The sequence below is a fragment of the Neofelis nebulosa genome, chromosome 11, assembly GCF_028018385.1.
Source record: "Neofelis nebulosa isolate mNeoNeb1 chromosome 11, mNeoNeb1.pri, whole genome shotgun sequence".
Taxonomy (NCBI): domain Eukaryota; kingdom Metazoa; phylum Chordata; class Mammalia; order Carnivora; family Felidae; genus Neofelis; species Neofelis nebulosa.
This window is the reverse complement of record NC_080792.1, coordinates 17,012,486-17,020,042: the sequence shown is the minus strand read 5'-3', so window position 1 is coordinate 17,020,042 and position 7,557 is coordinate 17,012,486.

Sequence of the window (7,557 nt, the reverse complement as noted above, 5' to 3'; positions counted from 1 at the left end):
CCCAGGAGCCATGGGACTGAGCTCCCCAGGAGCCGTGGGACCGGGAGCCCCAGGAGCTGTGGGACTGGGCTCTTCAGGAGCTGTAGGACTGGGAGCCCCAGGAGCCATGGGACTGAGCTCCCCTGGAGCTGTGGGACTGGGAGCCCCAGGAGCCGTGGGACTGAGCACCCTAGAAGCCATGGGACTGGGAGCTCTAGGAGCCATGGGACTGAGCGCCCCAGGAGCTGTGAGACTGAGTACCCCAGGAGCCGTGGGACTGAGCACCCTAGAAGCCATGCGACTGGGAGCTCTAGGAGCCATGGGACTGAGCGCCCCAGGAGCCATGGGACTGAGTGCCCCAGGAGCCGTGGGACTGAGCACCCTAGAAGCCATGGGACTGGGAGCTCTAGGAGCCATGGGACTGAGCTCCCCAGGAGCCATGGGAGTGGGAGCCCCAAGAGCCGTGGGACTGAGCACCCTAGAAGCTATGGGACTGGGAGCCCTAGGAGCCGTGGGACTGAGCACCCCAGGAGCCATGGGACTGAGCACCCTAGAAGCCATGGGACTGGGAGCTCTAGGAGCCATGGGACTGAGTGCCCCAGGAGCTGTGAGACTGAGTGCCCCAGGAGCCGTGGGACTGAGCACCCTAGAAGCCATGGGACTGGGAGCTCTAGGAGCCATGGGATTGAGCTCCCCAGGAGCCGTGGGAGTGGGAGCCCCAGGAGCCATGGGACTGGGAGCCCTAAGAGTCGTGGGACTGAGCTCCCCAGGAGCTGTGGGATCGGGCTTGCAGGCCTGATTGTGCTCCCAGGAAGCTCAGAGCCTTGTGCTTGTCTCACTCATGGCCTCGCAAACTCTAACGAGGAGAGAAAGAGATTAAGAAGAAGGAGAAATCGAACAGAGGCAGGTTGTGAAATTCCATGTGTCTGAGCAACTGCCCTGTGGGAAGCGCTGTTGGGGGGAGTAATCGCTTCTTGGGTGGGGGGGGGGGGATGTCAGATATCCGAGAGGGTCCTGCTTTCAAAGATTCTGCCCCCAAAGTCGTCGAACTGGTCAGAAGGTTGCCTTCATTTGGGGACTGGAAACGAACTAGGAAGCAGCGTTCCCAGATGAACGCTGGAAAGCGTTCCTAATGTGGAATCTGCTCATTACTGGTTCGATAAGCACAGACAGGTCACCTACTCTCCTAGCCCCTGCCTGCTCCTCGGTAAGAGGCAGAGGCTCCTACAGAGTCATTGTGTGTCTGCTGGTTCTGCCCGGGACCTGCTCCGTCTCATGGGGACAATATATGTGTTTAGAGAACAGCCCCTCGCCCACCGTAACCTCCCCATCACAGGGATCTAGAAGGGGCTGCAGTCACAGTTGCCATTAGCCATGGCCTCAGGGGACGGCCTATATGTCAAACCAGTTAGAGTGCTCCATGATTTCCCCACCGGAATTAAGTGATTGCTTTCCTTTGTGTCTGTGTCTTTCCTTCGTGTCGTCCCCCAGCTGCTGGCTGTTAGAGTGGGGCCCCGTTGAGCCTGCTGGGCCATCATCCGTGACAAGCCATCACTGTGGCCGACCTAGCTCGGGGTGGGCCGGGGAGGGGCGCACGGGCTCCCAGGAAGCCTCAGCCTCGTGGGCTCCTCCCGCTGTGGGGCATCGGGGGGACAATCGGCCGGGTGGCCTGTGACCCTCTCGGGGCCTCCCTGGGCCCGCGTGCGACTGTAACAAACGCACGACCCTGATGTGCTGGCACTTCTGGCAAAAACCTGTTTGGGCAAACAGAAAATCGCCAACCACGTTAAGCGACATGCCGCGTAGCATCTGTTCTGTGACCCGTGTAGCAGCTTCTGAGTGGATTGGCCCTTGAGCCTATCCTGAGGCCCAGTCTACGATGCTTCTCGCTTCTGGCTCCAGAGAGCCTCTGTGGGGAGAAGGGGTCAGGGAGGGCAGAAGGGAAGAATGTTTACAGCCCCTCGTTTCCTTCTATTATGGAAGCCAGCCCGCCTCCTTCCCATTCTCCCTCTTCACATGAGTCCACCTGCACGGTTGTAAGAATGTTCTGTATTGGTTAAGGCTATTAGAACCCATGACAGAAACCTAGTTTTCCCCAAGTTAAACCAAAAGGGGACTTTATTATAAAAATACCAGGGCTATCGTGCAACCCAGGTCGTGCCTGGGACCTCCGGGACATGGAACTCAGACGTGGTCGGGGCTCTCCTTCTCTCATCTCTGTTTTGCCCGGAACATCCCACTGGGTCCTCCTCTCCTTCTTTCTGTAAACACGTCGTCTCTTCTTGTGTGGTTCCTGAGGAAACGTGACTGCACGGAGACCCAGACACGGAGGGAAAGACTTTTCTGTGCCAGTTGCGTATGGTGTCCATTCCTGGGCAGGACCACCGGGGCCACAATGGGACAGGCACTGAGGTCGGCCCATGGTGACCGGGAATCTGTGCCAGGACCCGTGGCTGAGATCAGGATCCTGTTGGAACATGGGGGCGGCTCCTGGCCCTCCCGCCTCTCTTGACACCCTGTTCTTAGAGGCTGACCCCCAAGCTGAGCGCTTGGACACTGATGTACGTCCACGCTGCCCTGTACTCTCCCAGTAACTGCACGTTCTCCAGCTGTCCTGCCCCAGAGGGTTGACAGAAAACCAGATTCTAAATCTTCCCGCGATTTAGGTGGCATGGCTGACCTCCCCTAGTCACTCATAACATTATAAATGTCTAAAATTATCCCAATTATTTATGTTTACGTCTTCATGCAAGCAGGAACCCCATCAGTATTATGCACTGCTAAGCACCTAGGTCCTGGGACAAGGTAAGCAGTAAAGATTCAATAAATGTAATTCATTTTAATGAGTTTCTGCAAAAGTAGCAGACTGTTAGTTTTAAGCTTAGAATTCACATTTAGCAGAGGCAGGCCATGCCTTCACAGAATTGTCATGTATATTATTAATAGTTTTGCTCCAGGTTTCCATGTCCCACTTCTTGTTTTTAAATGTTTATTTCTGAGGGAGAGGCAGGCAGAGGGCACGTGTGAGCAGGGGAGGGGCGGAAAGAGAGGGAGGGAGAGAATCCCAAGCAGGCCCCGTGCTCTCAGTGCAGAGCCCGACGTGGGGCTTGATCTCATGAAACGTGAGACCATGGCCCGAGCCGAAATCAAGCGTCGGACGCTTAACCGACTGAGCTACCCGCGTGCCCCTCCATGTCCTACTTCGTAATCCCTTCCTTTGTACCCCAAGATTCTGTCTTTGCCCCAACACAGACAGCCAAAGGGCAGTTACCCCCTTTGGGGCAGAAGGGATCATTTCAGAATCTCAGGTTAAGGTGATGAGTTCTTGATTTCTAAGATCAAAGGCACCATTCAGATGTAAAAGCACAAGGATGTGAAGGGGGCTGCTCTCTAGCATAAGCAATTTTTCTTTGAATCCCTTTGAAACCTCTAAGGTCGGGCATGGAGAGGAAAGTTAGAGGAGAACTGGTGCAGATTAGCAGGCTGTCTGCTTCCACCCCCTTCCAGCTGAGTCCTGAAGATCGAGCAAGGTCTAAAGATACATGCTTTGTTGTTGTTGTTCTTTTTTTTTTTTAATGTTTATTTATTTTGAGAGAGAGCACGAGCAGAGGAGGGACAGAGAGAGAGAGAGAGAGAGAGAGAGAGAGAAAGAGACAGACAGAACCTGAAGCAGGCTCCAGGCTCTGAGCTGTCAGCCCCGACCCCGATATGGGGTCGAACCCATGAACTGTGAGATCATGACCTGAGCCGAAGTCAGATGCTTAACTGGCCGAGCCCCCCCGGGCGGCCCATACATGCTTTGTTCAAAGATTGGTCGTTCCAGACTGGAAGTGCATCATCTGGGCCTCTGAGCACTTTGCCAGTGTCCCCTGAGCTCCAGTGATGTAAGAGAGCAGAGAGAAGGGGACGCAGGGCTTTAAAGCCAAATGATGCTGAGTGATGTACCGAAACCCACTTTGGGATCAGAAAGACTTGGGAAGACAGTCGAGAAAGGACCCAAAAAGCAGACCAGGTAGATCCCGTAAGTCTGGGGCTTGAGGCGAAGCACGCGCACATGAAGGCTGAGGCCAGGACAGGCACATCAATGGGGGCAGCAAGGACAGAAGCAGGTGACTCCATAGGGGAAGAGCTCACATCCAAGGACCAGGTAAGACAAACTATATTTTCAAGGATTCTGGAACAGGAGGGAAACAGATCAAGGAGAAACAGATGCAAACTACAGGCCCTGCAAGTCAGGATATGCCTCCCTTAACTCGGTTGCCATCTGGGGAGGAAAAGGAGGGGGTAGGAGCGAGTATTTAAATACTCTCAAATTGACCCAGTTTTAAAACTGAAAGTGATTATATTAAGTTACTGCAAACGAGGCAGAAGGGGGCTTTAATAGAACTTTTCCAGGCTATAGGAAAAGGTAGTTACATTTTGCCCCCTGGAGGCCATGGCTGTGAAATTTTACTTGCCACGGAACCTTAGAGGCCACAACTTTGTTTCTACAGATGAGGAAACGGAGGCCCAAGGAGAAAGATGGGTGGTTCGAGGTGATACTGCCCTACAGGGGCACAGCAAGGAGGACAGCACAGATCTCCTGGATCTTGTTCCGGGGTGCCCAGCACCACAGGGCATTGTCCTGTGTCTGTCAAACTCTCGCACAAAGTACCGAGCCTCGTGGACAGAGCAAATGTAAGAAAATGTCTGCCTAGCTTTTTCTCTTTTTCAAATAGAGATAAACTGAGAAGCTAAGTTTTTTTTTTTTTTTTAAGTTTATTTTTGTTTATTTTGAAAGAGAGAGAGAGAGAGAGAGCAGGCAGGAGAGGGGCAGAGAGAGAGGGAGATAGAACACCAAGCAGATTCCGTGCTGTCAGTGCAGAGCCCAACGCGGGGCTCAAACTCACCAACGCCAGATCATGACCTGAGCCGAAATCAAGAGTCGGACGCTTAACCGACTGAGCCACCCAGGCGCCCCAAGAAGCCAAGTTTCAAAAGCTTTTGACAGTCACGTGACAGCCAAGTGGTGGGACATACAACGCAATGAGCATCTTTGATTAGTGAACGTCCTCCCTGCCTTCCCGTTGCTGTTCCTGACACTTAGCATAAAGTCCCCTCATGGGTGGCCGTAGCAACTGTGACGCACAGGGAGGTAATCAGAGGAGCTGGGTGGGACAGAAGAGGTGGCAGCTGGAGAAGTGGCTTATTCTGACAAGAGCGCTTAGGCAGCAGGTGGCAGATAGATTGAGGAGAAGAGGCAGCCAAGTTTCCACGCTCTGATGGTGACATCCCCGAGGGAGGGCGCGGCTCTTCCCAGGTGTATCCTTCCACGGATGCAAAAGGTGGCAAGGGCACAGGGCGACTCAGAATGTGGTGTCTGGCCCCGTTAACCAGGTGCTGCTGATTCAGATGTGACATGAAGCGACGCATTCCTGCCCAGCCGGCCAAGCTCCAGTGTTCCCTCGAGGGCTGACCAGATTCCAAGTCATCCATCAGATGTCTTCCTGCTTGGTCTTCATTTAAGAACGAGTCCTACCTCTCTCCCTCCAGCCCAAGGACATGAAGATCCCTGAGATTCTGCCCTGGTCTTCACTTAAGAACGAGTCCTACCTCTCTCCCTCCAGCCCAAGGACATGAAGATCCCTGAGATTCTGCCGCGCTCGGGACGGTTTCCAATACCTTCGGTCTGTAGGCGGTAGCTTGGACTTGGGAATTGAAAGTCGAAACTCCCACCTGGAACTGTGTCTGCTCATCAGTCCCAGGGGCTTGAAAAGGCAGAAAGCAACAGAGACTCCGTGGTGTAGGAAGCAAGAGAATGAGTTTGGACGGGGCAGATCTGGATTCCAATCCTGGCTCTGTCTTCTCTTAGCTCTATGTTGTTGGGAAGGCTGCTTATCATATCCGAGACTGTTTTCCATTTTCTCTAAAACACGGTTTTGGTAATTGCTAATAAGTATAAAGAAGCGTTTACCTGATACAAAGTAAATATGGAAAAAAAATGTTAGCTGGTATTGACTCTGTAGCAATTCTTTGCCCCCCTCCCCCCACTCGCAAGGGCTACCCAGATGTGCTAAGAGGGTTCTAGACTAGAGTGCATACCTTTGATTACGTCCTACGTCCTCTTACTCCGTATGATAATCATGTCTGCACATATACAGCTTCGGCTGGATTTAAGAACTGTGTCTTACTCACCTCTGGGTTCCTAGTGCTCAACGGAACAGACAAATCAGTAGGTAAGAGAGTGAACCGATTGTCGTATAGGCGATCTCTCAAAGGTTTCTTTCTGATTATGCCACATGATAGAAGGGAGGGTGTATGGGATCGGCCTGTGTTTAGGTGATTTCATTCAGAAAATTAGTGTGCCTATTTCTCCATGGAAGAAGGAAAAGAAAGCAATATTACATTTTGGTTTAAGATATGCAGCAAATCCAAGGCAACTCCAGAATCAACACCTAGGCAGAAGAATGCTTGATTTCTGACACGAAACTAGATCTCCCCAGATCTGGCAGCAGGGCTTGCGGTAATTCAATTCCGCTCCTTTTCCTCAGTCTTTGGAAGAAATAAGCTACTGGGAGCTCAGACTCTGTACTTGATATCACAGAACTGCCAGAGATAGAGAATGAAGAGCTGAGAACAGAGACAAAGCGACAAAAGCCCCAGTCAGGGGGTGGGGTTGGAGACTTCGGGGCGGCTTAGTGGTACTTCGAGACCTCACTTACTTTAATGACTTCCTTTGTAAGAACAAGACAAACAGACAAAACCGAGGGCCCAGTAGCATGAGGAGTTGATTCCCGAGGGATCTCCAAGATCACACTTGTCACAACCATATCACACGGAGGGAATGTGTGGATGCTGAGCGTGGACCCTGCCCTTGGGCAGGATGTCCGGTCAGGTGTCACAGCCTCTGCTTTATCTCCTTCTTCAAAGGGCCTCTTTCCCTGTTTTTAAGAGCCTAGTGTTAAGGCCATTCCTACAGCAGGGTGGCAGGGAATGACCGTGAACCACACAAATGTATCTGCTAAACCCAAACTAAATATATTTCCAGCTCAACTTCTCCTTAGCTGGATCCTCAAAATGCTCCTGTCCTTCCAACATGAAGTATGGTGGAGGGGAGATTGGAATGCAAAGAAACAAGACTAAACCAACAGCAATTCATAGATACTATATAATTCACTTATTTATTATATCGACTTCTGCTAGAATGTAAGCTTCATAAGGGCAGGGATCTTTGCTTGTTTTGTTCACTGATGTTTCTCAAGTGCCTAGCACAGGGCCAGGTGCATAGTTGATGCCTCAAAAAGATTTGTGAATAAACGAATGAAATAAATACTGCATAATTGAGTCAATGAATGATCTAGCTAATCTAGGATCGGGACAGCAGTAATCCAGGATTTGGAAATTGTAAAATTTGAGTTCTAATCCAGACTCTGACCCATTATCATACAGACTTTCTGGGCCTCTGTTTCCTCGTGTACAAAATTAGGTGGTTATTTACTCATTCAAGTAACATTTAGCGCAACACAACTACGGTCAAAAGGATACAAAGATGCTTCCTTGCATTCAGAATCCTACCACTTCTTACAGAGCACAGAACTC